This window comes from Rosa rugosa, chromosome 1 (assembly GCF_958449725.1).
Source record: "Rosa rugosa chromosome 1, drRosRugo1.1, whole genome shotgun sequence".
In the NCBI taxonomy this organism is placed as follows: domain Eukaryota; kingdom Viridiplantae; phylum Streptophyta; class Magnoliopsida; order Rosales; family Rosaceae; genus Rosa; species Rosa rugosa.
The window spans coordinates 51406964-51419483 of NC_084820.1; the positions used below are offsets into that span (position 1 = coordinate 51406964).

The 12520-nt window shown below is 40.4% G+C and overlaps 1 long non-coding RNA gene across 1 annotated transcript; it reads left to right on the top strand.

Moving 5' to 3' along the window:
* Nucleotides 1-302: 302 nt before the first annotated feature.
* On the top strand, nucleotides 303-2479 carry LOC133740439 (uncharacterized). Its single transcript, XR_009861219.1, has 4 exons — nucleotides 303-370; nucleotides 994-1043; nucleotides 1354-1622; nucleotides 1974-2479. It is a non-coding gene; the product is annotated as an uncharacterized LOC133740439 (long non-coding RNA).
* Nucleotides 2480-12520: the final 10041 nt, after the last annotated feature.

A 12520-nucleotide genomic window follows, 5' to 3' on the forward strand; every position in this document is an offset into this window, starting at 1 on the left:
GAATTTCACTTACGTGTGGGCCCGACCTGTGCTGACTTCGAACGCCACGTCATCAGCTAAACGGCTGAAATTGACGGAATTGAGTCGGAAGGACCTATTGGACGAGAATATGAAAATGTGGGGGTGTTTTTGATGAAATTGAAAGTCGAGGGACTGAATTGATGTTGGACCCAAACCACAGGGTACTAAACAGTAATTAGCCCTATATATATATATATATAATTCGATTTGGTTTTTCCATACATATGACTTTGCCAGAATTATTTTTTTTGTTTTTGGTTACAGGTTCTTTGCATTATAATCTCGTTGTTCTCTCTGTGTCATTTGTCTTCCTCTTATCAGAAGCTCTATCTACTAGTTTTGATTCCAAGTAAGGCTCATCTTTTCGTTATATTGTTTTTAATGATAGTATTTGGTTGTAAATGTAGTGGAAAGTTATGCCCTTGATCTTTGTCTGTTGCATTTTGTTTTAATTGGCATGTTGGGGTTCTGATATAAAATCTATAACAGGAATTCTATAATTCTTATTATTATTTTTATTACTCAATGTCTTCTTCAAAGTAATGAAGCTCCCTTATCCTGCATGTGTTCCTTTCTCTGACATATTGAATCGATGCTCAAAATCATATCTAGGGAAAGATCTGCGGTCGATAGTGTTTTGAGGCAAAGGTATGGCCGAGGTTGCTGGATCTAGTTCTTTACTATTATATACTATTATATTAGTTGAAATACATATCATGAATAAACCTGCGTACCTAGTTGGAGTGAGCAGTAACTGCTTTTCTCTTCCCTATTGAATTCATAAGATATGGGAATGCTTCTGATTCAAATTTTGATTGATATGCTATTGATGCATTTATATGTATTTGCTATATGATTTTTCAGTAGTGGTATCATGGGAGCAATATGATTTTAAGGACTACTTCTAGTCTCCTCGACATATTTCTTGCTTTTACCTTTACCCCTTTTCTTTCTAATGGTATCATGTTTCAGGTTGAACTATATGGAGAGGTCTTGGGAAACAGGATGAGGCTAGGATGCAGGTAATTTATCTCTTCTTCTCTTTCTTTATCTCTTCTGTGGGTGTTAATACTAATCCAAATGATGGCACTTCTCAGGTTTTATAAATCCCATATAATTCTCATCAAGAAACTTAAAGATTGTAATTGTCACAAAGCAACTTCAAAGTCATTTCAGACACTGAATGATTTTAAACCTGTATATATATGTTACAGTTATCATTTCTTGATAAAGAATTGTCAGAAGTGTATTATCTATTACTACATGGGCTTGGTTTGGGATTTCTGGATTGCTGACTAATGCTCAATTCCTTTTTGCAGAACTTTGATGCAGCTGTTGGGGATGTTACAATAACTACGAATAGGACAAGAATGGTTGATTTTACACAGCCTTAATTACATGGAATCAGGACTAGTTGTAGTTGTTCCTGTCAAACAGGTAAAATCAAACCCTTGGGCTTTCCTGAAGCCATTTACTATTGAGATGTGGTTAGTCACCGGTGCATTCTTCCTTTTTGTGGGAGTCGTTGTTTGGATTCTAGAGCACAGGATTAATCACGAGTTCCGTGGTCCACCAAGGGAACAGCTCATGACTATTTTTTGGTTAGTATGTTCTACATCATTAAGGCCTCTGATTTGTTTGAGACTTTCTGATTCATATAGTCATAAGGTGTCTTTCTGGAAAGAAAAATGCCCAAATTCCCTAATTGATGGACCTAGATGTTGCCTGGGTGTGGGGTACCTATTAAATCACTTGGTGATGTAATTGAAAAAAAAAAAAAAAAGTCCTGAAAATCATGATTGTGGTTTGACATGTGCAGCAATTGGCATGGTTATGAAATTGGTGAATAACTTGAGATTTCTGTAGTTTATGGAGTAAGAATATGACTACAGCTGCCTGCAGATTTTTGATTTTAGCTCTGTAATTTTACTGAAACTGCTTTTTCCTTGCAGGTTTAGTTTCTCGACGATGTTCTTCTCACATAGTATGTATTTCATGCTTAATCTTCATTGATCTCAGGAATGCAATTCCTGTTAGGAACTTCTAACATCCTCTGTTACTGAACTTGGCTCAGGAGAGAACACTGAGCACTCAAGGACGGCTGGTGCTGATTATATGGTTGTTTGTGGTGTTGATTATCAATTCAAGCTATACAGATAGTTTGACATCGATCCTCACTGTACAACAGCTGACATCACGGATTGAGGGGATAGACAGCTTGATATCAAGTAATGATCCAATCGGAGTTCAAGATGGGTCATTTGCATGGAATTATTTGGTTAATGAGCTCAACATAGCGGAAGTTGTCAAAACAATGGTTGCCAAGGGATATGTTCTGGGACAAGATGCATTAATCAAGGGGATTTGTCAAAATAATGAGTCCTATCAAGTATCGGTTGCTACAACGTCCAAGGTTTATGAGTTAGCAATTGAATATGGGCTCATCAAGGCAAAGAAGCTTTTCAATCACCTCAATAGCTCAGAGTATGTAGGTCATGATACTTAGCCTACTGGGCGTCAGCATTATGTATTTCAATTTTTGAATGTTTTTGTATTTTTTAAGATTGGTGAGAAATAATGTGAAAAAACATGAAATTTATGATTTATATATATGGCTTCTTTTGCTCAAAAAAGAAAATCTGGTATGCAAAATTGCATGCTAGTTTTTTTTTTTTTTTAATCAATAAATGCACTTTTGCGACGACAATGTTGCTGTCGCCAATGACCTTAGGCGACGGCAAAATCGCTGATGGCGTCGCCATTATGCTGTCACCAAAAATCATGCGACGGTGTAAATACCGTGGCCAAAATTCATGCGACGGCGTAATTGCCGTCGCAAATAGCAATGGCGACGCCACCAACGACATCGGCAATTTTGCCGTCGCCTAGCCGTCACCGTTGGTCTTTTGCGACGGCAATTTGGCTTTTGGCAACGGCCTTGCGCCGTGGCCAATTGAATTCTTTTTATAGTGTAAAGAGATAGCCCGAGCCAACAACCAATCTTCCCACCGGAGTGTAGTCCGAGGAATGGAAAACGGAGGACCTCCCACAATTTCCCGGACAAAAGAACATTCACAGAATAAATGTTCTAAAGTTTCCACATCTCCATAGCAGATTACACACTACATGGGACCTGTGTACCCTTTGGACGATAGGGCTGCACGACTCGGTAGAAGGTTATGTACCGCTCTCCACCCGAAGATTGCCACTTTACTAGGGACTTTAGCTCTCAATAGAGCTTTCCAAATAGGACTGTAAGGATCTCCAGAAGAAGACGAAGCAAAGATATTGCCAACGGAGAATTCACAAGCTACTCTATAAGCACTCTTGACAGAGAAGTAACCCATTTTCTCAAGCTTCGAAGACAACCTATCATTACCAAAGCAAGAACTTAAAGGGATGGAAAGCACTTGAGCAGCGACATGAGGCTCGAAACAAGCATGAACAGCTGCATGATCCCAAGTCAATGAATCATGGTAACGCTAAAAGGAAGCGCGCAATTTAACCCTGCAAAATGTAGTTGTTAGTATAGAATAAGTAGGGATCGTTCTAACCGGGGATTGAGGGTACACCTGTAATTGCAAAAACAATTAATTAATTAGTAAACGTAAAAAGTATTATTTACAAAAATAAAACAAAGAAAAGAAATATATACAAGTAAACACAAATAAGGGGGTCTTAGGAATATAAAATTAATAAAGAAAATAAAGAAAATGTAAAAACATATATACAAGGGTGGAACGCAAGGAATAAAGATCAAAACCATATCCATATGAATGAAATGCAATTACAATTCCTATAGTTGATTTTCTATGTCATGAGAAATAAGTTGACTATGTGAAACGTTAGAAAGCAAACGATTTCCCATTTTTTACTTTCCTTGAATATTTAATCTAAGTGAAAGCACCTAAATTAAACCTATTGAACATGCAATCATAGTCTAGAAAGCTAGCTATTCAAGAACATATTCAATGCATCAAGAACAAAGAAAGGATGTCAACCAAAGTGCACAACCTAGTATGAAAAAGTTCATCTATTTGCAATCCTCCTTAATTGATTTCAACTTTTGTCCAAAGCCTTCACTACATAAATCTAGCTCCAATTACATGCATATATCCTAAGTTGGCCACCAAAGAACATAAACATGCAAAAGTTTTCTGTAATCCAAAATCAATCAAGCAATCTCACATAAGCAACATATAAATCAACATATAGAAATCACAACTTTATTTCAAAACATATAAACGGGCTCTAAACTTTGCCCTTAACGTCATGTTAACTAGAATTCATAACTCTACAAATTAAACAAAGGAAATAAAAAGAAAGTATGAAATACACCGTGAAAAATGGATGACAAACCTTGAGACGAAGAACTTGAAGATCCTTGAAAGCAAGCAATCTTCTAGGGACGACACAAGGGTGGATGGCGGATAGGATCTTGATGTATTGCATGACTTATTCTCCTCCTTGGTTGAGACGCAGAGCTTCTGAAGACTAGAGAGTGGAGAGAATTTTTGGTGTTTATTTTCTGAGTGAGAGAGGTGTGTTGTGGTGTGGTTGTTTTTGATGTTGTTGTGTGGTGTAGAGAATGCTCCTATTTATAGGAGGATGGCAACTTAGTCTCCAAGTCTCCAAGATTGATCCACACAGCATTAGCCAATCAAATAATTCCACGTCAGTTTTGCTATGTCATCCAACCAATGAGAAACCTCCAATTTAACACCTTGATTTAGGGAGATTATTTTTCAATTAATTGCATGATCATTTTCTGTTTTATCTCCTCAATTTCAGCCAAGAATGAATGTGGACATCAAGGAATGTATCTGGACCTGTTTTCAACCTTTCTACTTGTTGCAATCCCTTGAAATTCTCCTTCCTTATCTGTCGAAATCTCCCTTTGGCCATAATCATGCATTTAGGATTTAATTGAGATGTCATTATCCATATATATTTTTGAAATTCGGCCAAAATCAGTTTGCATCTAATACGGACCCAAAATCTGATTTTTAACCATCTTTTCTTGCCAAAAATGACTCCCAATCCATATCACCTTTGTAGAGGACGTTTTGAGCTTGTTCTTGGGCTCTCCTAGTCCACCCAGGTATCCTATTGTCATCAGGACTCCTCATTTTTTGCCATTTTTCTTCTTTTTACCTCATCTCTCCGATGTACCTAAAAAATAAAAAATAAATTAAAATTCATTTATTTAAGGAAATAAGTAAGTAAAATATGAGGAAATAATTATTAAAACATCGCATTAAAATGCTCCTATCAAATCACCATGAAATAAATCCACTACACGCTCAAAGATAGTGTCATCCGGTCGAAAAATGGAATGATGGGAGACATTTGGAATCCACTCGTCATTCCAAATATCCACTGACTGCCCATCTCCAATTCTCCATGCAAGTCCTGCCTGTAACACAGGCCTAGCCTCCATTAAACTCCGCCACGAGTAGGAGGGACGCTCACCCATGTCCGCCGTAAGAAAAGAGCCAAAAGGATAGTATACGGCTTTAAATACTTGGGCCACAAGTGAGTCAGGCTTAGAAAGCAATCTCCAGCCCTGCTTTGAAAGCATTGCCATATTTTGAGCATGTAAATGTTTAAAGCCTAATCCACCTTTGTCTTTTGGCAAGCACATTCTTTCCCATGACCTCCAGTGAATTCTTTTTTTCTCGTCAGTACTATCCCAAAAAATTGACAACCGAGTTGCTGTAACTCATCATACATAGATTTAGGGAGAGCATAACAATTCATAACATAATTAGGCAAAGTTTGAGCCACCGCCTTAATTAACAGTTCCTTACCTCCAGAGCTTAAAATCTTGGATCTCCAACTAATGAGCTTCTTTGACAATCACTCTTTCAGATAAGCAAAGATGGCCTTCTTGTTATGTCCAACATGAATAGGCAGCCCAAGGTATAACCCATGTTCTTTAACACATTGCACACCAAGAATAGCAGCCAGAGTATTCCTGCTATGCAAACTAACGTTACCACTAAACACTACACTAGATTTCTGCAAGTTAATGTGTTGTCCAGAGGCTCAAGCATACACTGCCAATATTCGCTTAAAAGCCAGACATTCTGGTGCTGATGCTTCCCCAAAGAGAAATCAATCGTCCGCAAAGAGTAAATGATGCATTGTAGGAGCAGTAGGGGCCATGGTTAAACCTCGAATAGTTCCGGTCTGAACGGAGGAAGAAATCAAGGCTGAGACTCCCTCGGTGCACAAGATAAAAAAGTATGGAGACAAGGGGTCTCCTTGTCTAATACCTCTGGTAGGCATGATAAAACCTGTAGGGGAACCATTTATCAAAATAGAATAGCTAACAGACTTTACCGTGGCCAGCATAATGGACACCCAGCTTCGACAAAAACCTAATATGAGAAGAATAGTGACAGGACCCGCCCCAGATTTCACCCCGAAATCCGAAGTGGCCATGCGGGGCCCACTTTAGAAGAAATTCTACCAAAAATTTGGCAGAACTTCCCCTAAAAATGGACTACCCAAAACCTGTAGAAAAACATTTACACTTCTAAGCAATCCATCCTTATTCTCCTGGAGCCACCCTGCTCCCCAAATCACAACATCGATCAATTCACGTAACACAAAACGCAACTCAAATAACATTAATCTCACAGGTAATCAGAGCAATTCTAATAAAAATGAGTAAACAAGGAAAACCTAATTCAAAGGAAAACGCGGAAGCCATGCTGTTGACTATGCCTCAATTCCATATACGCCCGACCTCACTAATTACGCCTGCAAACTGGGCATTTGAAACCGAAGGGCCCAGGGGAAAGTACATAAAAACGTTAGCGTGAGTGGACAAAAATAAACAATTTAAAGGAAAAGAATTTCATACTTTCCCACATTTATTTCATTAAAAACCGATGCATGCAACAATTAGAAAACACAATTAGCTATAAATCCGAGGATTTCAAACGATAAACCGACTAGCCTCGCTAGTCACAACATTCAAAAAGATGTATCGTAAAACCGAAATCTCATTTCTCAAGAAGATAAGACTAGCCCCGTTGGCTATAGTGAAAATCGGACTAGCCCCGCTAGTCAAGCAACGATAAGAAAAGATTGAAACTCCGATACTCAGGAAATAAGACCAGCCCCGCTGGTTAAACGGGAAATCGGACTAGCCCCGCTAGTCAAGAATATAATGAGTTGGGGAAGATGATAGCCATACGAGTGAGCCTCCCAGGCTAAAGTACTCCCATTACTCCCGTAATATACCCTTACGCCACTATGTGTAGCGATAGGATACTGGGCTTGAGAATTACTGTCACAGAGACAGTAACCAGCGCCACAAAGGCGGAGGGCTTCGGTGATCCCATCACCTCGCCACAAAGGCGGACGTATCAATGCTAGCATGATAAATAATCACCCAAAGTATGGCAAAAGAAATCCGAAAACCAAGTAAATCCATAAATACATAAGGCTTCCCCATCTCTTGCAAATGAATTTCCAATGACGTCGTGTCCCACACGCCAAGATAATCTCAAATTCAAAATAAATAGGAGAGAAATAATAAAACATGATCTCCATAAATCAAAACAAAACCAATCCCAAAATCATCATCAAGGCATTCCCAATGCCAAAACCAAAAGTCAATAAATAAATAAGAATATAACTCCATCGAAATCCCATTTCGAAAATCCTTTAAAAGTCTCAAATCGGAATAGAATATAATTAAAAGTATAATTCCGGAAATCACCTCGGAAATAAAAATAATTCATCACTTAAAATTATAAATCATAAGCAACTTTGGAAATGAATCATTATCGAAAGTAATTATGTGAGATAAAGCGAAAACAAACTCCGAAATTAAATCACATGCTCGAAATGTCAATTGATAAATAATTGATAAATAAATAGAGCATATTCAAGGAAATAAATGCATGCATCATTTACTTAAAAATAAAAGTCCACTCACAGTACTATTCAGGTGATCACGCATACGAGTTCCTTCGTAGAGCAATCGCTCGGTACGCCACCCTGTACACAATTATATTCCGTGTATAGTTATTCAACAAATTAATATGATTCCTAAGATCAATTCCTTATAATTACATCTCCACTTCTTCTCGGATTCAATCCAAATTATACCACTAATACCAATTCATTAATTTAAAGGTTCCAAGGCAGAACCGAGAGATATCTGACGGTCGGATTCTCATAATTCGGTAATCGAAACCCTAAACTTCAAAAATTCATAATTAATTCCAAGCTTCTCCAAAATTCACCAAATTTCATATACAAGCTCTAAAACAATTATAGGATTTAATGGACTAAAAACTGAAGTCAAATGACAGCCGGAGGCGTCGCCACGCGCCTGCTACAGTGGCGGCGCGTGGAATTCACGTGCCGCCTCCACCAGCTCCGATGGCCGCCAAATTTTGGCAGAAACACCTACTCATCAAACCTAACACTTTTCTCAACTACAACAAGTTCCAATTTTACCTTGAAGAGCTCCAATTCGGCGGGTGAAAAATTTCCAGAAAATTCAAAGCCCTAGAATTGGGTTTCTCCTTGATTCTCCCTCTACATTGCAAATCGTGGCTCAAGGCTAGGGGGAAAATGATCCTTGGAGAAAACCGCACCTTCGACGCCGGTTTGGTGGCCGGAGATGGCCGGAATCGGAAGATATCGCCGGAAATAACAAACTGCTACAGTAATCTTCTTGGCTTGAATTCGAGCTTCTCCAGCCAAATCACGACGACCCACGACCACAGGCGTATAGGAGAGGAAGAGAGGAGTCGACCGTCACCCTGGGCTCGCCGATTGGTGGCCGGACGGCGGCAAAACGAAGGGGAGAAGGAGAGAGGCCGACGCGGGGAAAGAGGGAGAGAAAGAGAGAGAAAGTCGGGGCAGGGGGTAGGTTTCCCAAAATGGAAACTTACCCTGGTAACTTTCTATATATATAGAAAGTTACCGTGAACAGTAACTTTAGTATTTAGGCTATAACTTACGCATACGAACTCCGATTTTTACGAACCACATATGCACGCGCTCAGTTTAACATCCTCTACAACTTTCGTGAAGAAATTTTTCTCAGGCTTTGACCCGAACAAAAAGTCATATTCTAACCCCCCCTAAACTGTAAAATGATAACTGCGAACGGTAAAACGTACCGTAATTCACATACACACAGTAAAAGAGGTTAAATCGGATATGGGGTGTAACAAATAGCCTCGAGGTATTGCCATTCCAAGAGATCATATGCCTTAGAGATGTCCAATTTTAAGGAAAAAAAACCATCTGCCTGCCTACAGAGCTTTTTCATGAAGTGTGCAATCTCCGTAGCAACCAACGTATTATCCGAAATTAATTGTCCAGGAACGAAAACACTATGTAACAGGGAAATAATGTGAGGCAAAATAAGCTTGTGTCTGTTAGCCAGAACCTTCGAAGCACTCTTATAAACCACGTTACATAAAGTGATTGGTCTTAAATCAGAAGGAAGCTTTGGTTCTTTAATCTTCGGAATGAGAGTAAGGTGAGTGAAGTTTGATTCCTGGGAGATGATCGATACCCGTGGTCAACACTTCCTTAACTACGCAACAAACATCATGTCCAACCACATGCCAAAACTTTTGGAAGAAACACGGAGACATCCCATCTGGACCTGGAGATTTTGAGGGGTGCATTTGAAATAAAGCCTTTTTGATCTCCTCATCAGAGTACGGAGTAGAAAGACTCAAGTTCATCTCATCAGATATCTTGGGCTGCAAGCAATCCAAAATAACATTAAGTGCATCCGGATCAAAAGTGTCCGCTCTGAAGATAGTCTCATAATAATGAAGTAGAATATCCTAGATCTCTCCCGGGGAAGAAGTCCATTGCCTAGAGGCATTGGTGAGTCCCTTGATACGATTTCGAGACCTGCGATTCGAAGACCTTCGATGGAAGAAGGCAGTGTTCCGTTCCCCCTCCTTCAACCATTGAATTCGGGAACGTTGCCTCCAATACGTTTCATTAGCAGTAAATATCTCATTTAGACGAACTTGGAGAGCTTTTTGTTCATCAAAGTGACTCGGCTCAAAGGGCTTTCTCATGAGGTCCTCTAACTTACCCTGAATCAACCTCATCTCAGTATGTCTCTGCTGGAAAACACCAGAGTGCCATTGCAAGAAAAGATGTCCAGTATGCTTGATCTTCCTACCAACTTGTGACATGGACTCTCCAACAGTTGGGAGCATCCAACCTTACTCAACAACTCCAGCACAATCTGCATGAGCCAACCACATCTCTTTGAATGTAAAGGCCTTAGGACTACAAGTCAAAAGACCTGGTTCAGGGTTCACATCAATCAAGATAGGACAGTGATCAGAGTGGTTGAGAGGAAGAGTGATAACTCGAGAGAACGGATAGAGATCTCTCCATTGTACTGTGTGGCAGGCCCGATCAAGCCTCTCCTTAGTAAAGCGATTAGACCAGGTGAAGCGTGATCCCACAAATCCCATATCAACTAGATCACAATCCACAAGAGCTTGTCTAAATCGCTGTATCTGGCCAAAAGGCCGAGCAGGGCCGCCAGACTTATCCGCAGGACACAAGATCTCGTTGAAATCACCAGCAACGAGCCAAGGTAGATGAGATTGGGTAGCCAATAATCGGAGAAGGTTCCAGGTAATATCGCGGTTAGCTGTAGTAGCGACTCCATAAATACCCGTGAATCAAAATACTCCCGCTGAACCCACCACACCAACCTCTGCATCGATGTGATTAGCAGAATAGGTTTGTAGACGAACCGGGATCTCATTACGCCAGAAGAGGGCTAGACCACGACAATCGTCATCCTTCGTTGCACAAACAACACCATCAAAACCTATCTGACGTTGAACTGTCGTCAAGAGATCCGGAGTCGCCAAGGTTTCAGACAAAAAGACAAGGCTAGGGTTTTGATGTCTAACAATGCTGACAAGAGCATCTTGTGTTTCTGTGTTGTTCAGGCCCCTACAATTCCAGGCCAGAACCTTAAATCGCTACATAAGGTCGGAGAAAGGAAGGACTCCCGCCCCCGGCCGATCTAGAAGTAGACTAGGGTTGAGAGGATAGCTCTCCTAGGGTTTTTTTTCGTTACACTTTTGCATTAGACATATTAGTTGGTACTTAGTGAAACTAACATAATATAATGGTCAGATTTGATGCGAGTCTAAACAGATGGCCACGTGTCACATGTCCAAAATTATTTGAGCAAAAAATAGGCTACTGTTCATAGGGGTGGGCAAAAAAACCGATGCAAACCGAAAAACCGGCCTGGACCGATCCGAACCGGCCGGTTCGGTCCGGGTTCTAAGGAAAATTTTGAGAAAAAGTCCAGTCCGGTCCTGAACCGAGTTAGACCGGGTTCGATCCCGGTTTTGAATTTTGAAAAAACACAAGGCCCGATAGGCCCGAATATTATTAACTAATAATATTTTTTTAATAATCATGTCCCTCTTTTTTGTCAGAAACGTGTCTCTACTATTTTTTATCTTCTTCTTCCACTCTTCTCTATACTTTTGTCTTCCCCTATGGCCCTATCACTATCAAGTAATAAAGGAGAAGATTCTCTCTGTCTCTCAGCGTCTTCTATCTTCTTTCTTCTTCTTCTTTCCTTTTTTTTTTTATTAACCTTTCTTCTTCTCTACTAAAGTCTTTATTCTCTCTCTTCTTTCTTGAGTTCTTCTCTCTGCATCTTCTTTCTTCTTTCTTCGTTTTTTTTTTTTTTTTTATTAACCTTTCTCCTTGCTTCTTCTCTACGAAAGGGGGATGGATATAACAATTGTCCATTCATTTGTCTATTGAAGGGGGAGAAGGAGTCGGTGGCGCGTCGGAGGAGGGAGTAGGATAAGCGGTAAGGGGGCTTGGAGTCGGCTTCAGGGGCGGTGCATATGCAGCCATGCAGGTGATTTTGCGGAAGCAGACGAGGAGGGAGAAGGCGGTGGCGGCGCCGGCGCCAGCAAGTGGGTGGAGGAGGTGCGTGCGGAGGGGCTGTGGTGGCTGAGGGGATGAGGGTGACGGTGATTGGGTGCATCGTGATTAAAAGGTTGAGTCTTTGGGTGTTGGGTGTGATGTTACCGTTGAATCTTTGGTGATGGTGGGTTGGTTTTAAAGGTTGAGTGACTTGAGTCTGTTAATGGTGGGTTTTTTCACAGGAGGAAGAAAGGAAGAAGAAGAAGAAGGCAGCTTCAACTGGTTCGTTTTGTGCCGTGAAGGAGAGAATGACAGGAACCGAAAGCCCGGACAAACCGGCCCATTTTGTGTCGGTTCGGGTTTAGGCCGGTCCCTGTTCTCTGCAGCTGCAAGTTCGGCCCGATGTAGCTATGCCGGTTCCGGTCCCGGTCCCTGTAAAAGCAGTGCCAGTCTGGGACCGTGCCCAGCCCTAACTGTTCAATTAAAATTTCATTAAATACTAATCAGATCAGTGCGGTTGTGAGAACAATTTATTGTGCATTTTCTTGTATATCGTGCAAATGGATGCAATTTGTTTGAG